Genomic DNA, 2,934 nt, shown 5'->3' on the forward strand with positions numbered 1-2,934 from the left:
TTCACTTTTGACGAATTATATGTTTGTCAACTTAACCTGAGATAGATGATGAACCCGTATGCTTGACTTGTATCCTTTGATGTACTAAAGGGAGACATCCTGACATTATGTAAAGGTACGTTTGCCGGTACATTGGGGGTATGACTCGTGTATGCGTAGATTCGTTATTCATAGATAGTGGAATCTATAGCTCCTATAAAGAGTCAATGATATCCTCTTATGCATTATCAGTGGATTGAAAAATACGAGCGATCAGCCATTAGACTACTCTGTGTTATCTAATGGTTTAATGTTTGTAATGGTACGAATAGTATTTTTTCTGATGGTATGATAATGGAACATAAGATAAATGTAATCGAGAAGGTAAAATGGAACTTGACCTCAAGTCGATTATGGATATCCTATGGGGATAATACACTAATATATTGAGTCATGGACTAGAGCTAATCAGAGCTTTGTAAATACGCTATATAAATCGAGAGTGCAGCTCTAGGCTTTTAGTGGAATAGCGCTAGAGTTTTATAATCATGAGATGAACTTGTTGGTTTACAAGTAGCGTTGTGATTATAGGAGCTTGATTTATATATGTCCATCGGGTCCCTTTGCTAGCTCACATAATTTCTTGTAACGATACGGCGTATTTCCTACACATTGGTAACTTGTGTTATTTCCGTAAAAGAGGTTCAAAGTTAATTCATGGGTGATTTATCGGGTGAATTAATTGATAAATTAATTCTAGATAAATTGGTTGAATTATTATTTTAAGAGTTGTTTAATATGAGAAGACTATTCTATGACTGTTTTGATCAGGCAATTTCTCTATTGGGTTGCTTGAATCAAAACTGAGGCTCTATGTAAGTTTCCCGTGTTGAAAAACTAGGAAAATAACTTTTGTCAGTGCAGACAGGTCGACCGGTTGGGTAGACCGGTCACAGGTCGACCAGTTCGTGAAGGACAAGTCGACCGGTGAGTTATAACATCTCTATTACCGGTCGACCGGTTGTAACGTAAAATGCATGCTGGTGTGGCAAAATCGACTCTGAATACGATTAAGACTTTGGGAAACCTAATTATTACGGAAGTATGACTTCCTAAACACTATAAATAACCTATTAAGTCACATTACTCATTATATCACTTGAGAGACTTTTTGGAGGCTATAGATAAAAGATTCCTGAAAGGAAAATTTGTTTAATTCTCAAGAACAATTTTTCTTTGGCTCTCTTGTGATTGGAAGGAGATCAAGAATACCAAGAGGAGATTGAATGACGTGTGCCCACCCGGACTCTGATTGTGGCAACGAAAATAGCAAAGAAGACCAGTTGGTTGAGGCTATTCCGGTTGCTGTTTAGAACGCTTTGATCTGTCAGACGTGCAGTTTCCTAAATCTCAAAAGGTATGATTTAGATCTTTAGTATTTATGTTATATAGCATCATGAACTTGTTCTTGATTAGCTTTGGCATTGATTTAAATTTTTTAAAATTCCGCTGCGCACTTGATGCCATTATTTTCCAACAGTATACCCCTTTCATTTCACTTAAAGTGTTGCAATCCTGAGCTAGATGGCCCTGCCCACCACAAACGAGACATGGCTCTTGTGCCTCTGTCCTTGCCACCATGTGGATTCCTTTACTATCTTTACTTTTGAGGGCCTCGATTTACTTCGTCAAAGCTTCAACTTGGGCCTTGAGGCTGTCCTCTTCCCTTAATTGATAAACTTCAACTAGTCGGGACCTACTGGTGCTCTCAGTAGCACTCAGTCCAGTCCAAGTATGAGCTTTCTCAGCTAACTCATTTAGGTACTCGATAGCTTCGTCAGGATCCTTTTGGAGAAAATCCCCATTGCACATCATCTCAACAAATTGGCGCTCTCGGATTGTGAGTCCATCATAGAAATAGCTTACGAGGCACCAACTTTCATATTCATGGTGGGGACACAGATTTAACAGATATTTAAAACGCTCCCAAGCTTGATAGAGAGTTTCATTTTCCTTCTGAGTGAAATTTGAGATCTATCATTTCAAATTGTTGGTCTTGTGGTGTGGGAAATACTTGTTAAAGAATGTCGTCATCATTCCTTCCCACGTACCAATAGACTTGGGCCTAAGAGAATACAGCCAGCTTTTGGCCTTGTCCTTCAGAGAGAAAGGGAAAAACTTCAATCTAACAGTGTCTGCGGCCTCAGCACGCCTGTGAAAGGTGGCCACCACCTCTTCAAACTCCCGAATGTGTACATATGGGTTTTCGTTCTCTAACCCGTGAAAGGTTGGGAGTGCAATCATGCCCGGCTTAAAATCCGTAAGCGGTGCATTTGGTGGGAACATGATGCAAGATGGGGTAGCCATGCGCGTTGGGTGCAGGTAATCTTGCAACGTTCTCTGTTGAACTTCCTTGTGTTGTGCCATTGCGAATAGATTTTGAAATGCGAATTTCAACGACGAGTGTGAAGACGGAGGCGTAGAAGACGAGTCGGATAGAATTTCACTAGGGGTTTCTAAGTTTGGACGTTGAACAAATCTCCCTAGCTCGTCTCTATACCGATGCATTCACCCTAAGCGGCTCTTTTTTTAATTTTTTTAATTTTTTTAATTTTTTTTTTCTTTTGGTTTTTTTTTAATCAAAACAAAAGAAAATAATTATATTGTAACGTAAATTGTAACCACCGAGAGTGCTCCCAGGAAAGACTATAGCTCAATGAATAGTCTCCTAAACAGAACAACGTTCCCAGAAAAGATTGGTGGGGCGAGGCCCATTTAAGTACTAACTTTCCTAGACAGAACTCCTTCAGATTATACTTTCCACGTAACCACACAATTATCCTCAAAACCAATTATTAAATTTTATTGAATAAATTATGAAATGTAATCTAATTAATAGAAACTAATCCTAAAGTCAAAAGCCTAAATCTACCAAATTATGAAATTCCTATACTT

At 38.7% G+C, this 2,934-nt stretch overlaps 1 non-coding gene across 1 annotated transcript; it reads left to right on the forward strand.

Moving 5' to 3' along the window:
* Positions 1-1,921: 1,921 nt before the first annotated feature.
* Positions 1,922-2,028, forward strand: LOC112094435. Its single transcript, XR_002903527.1, has one exon. It is a non-coding gene; the product is annotated as a small nucleolar RNA R71 (small nucleolar RNA).
* The last annotated feature ends 906 nt before the right edge of the window (positions 2,029-2,934 follow it).

This window comes from Morus notabilis, unplaced genomic scaffold (genome assembly GCF_000414095.1).
Source record: "Morus notabilis unplaced genomic scaffold, ASM41409v2 Scaffold25, whole genome shotgun sequence".
Taxonomy (NCBI): domain Eukaryota; kingdom Viridiplantae; phylum Streptophyta; class Magnoliopsida; order Rosales; family Moraceae; genus Morus; species Morus notabilis.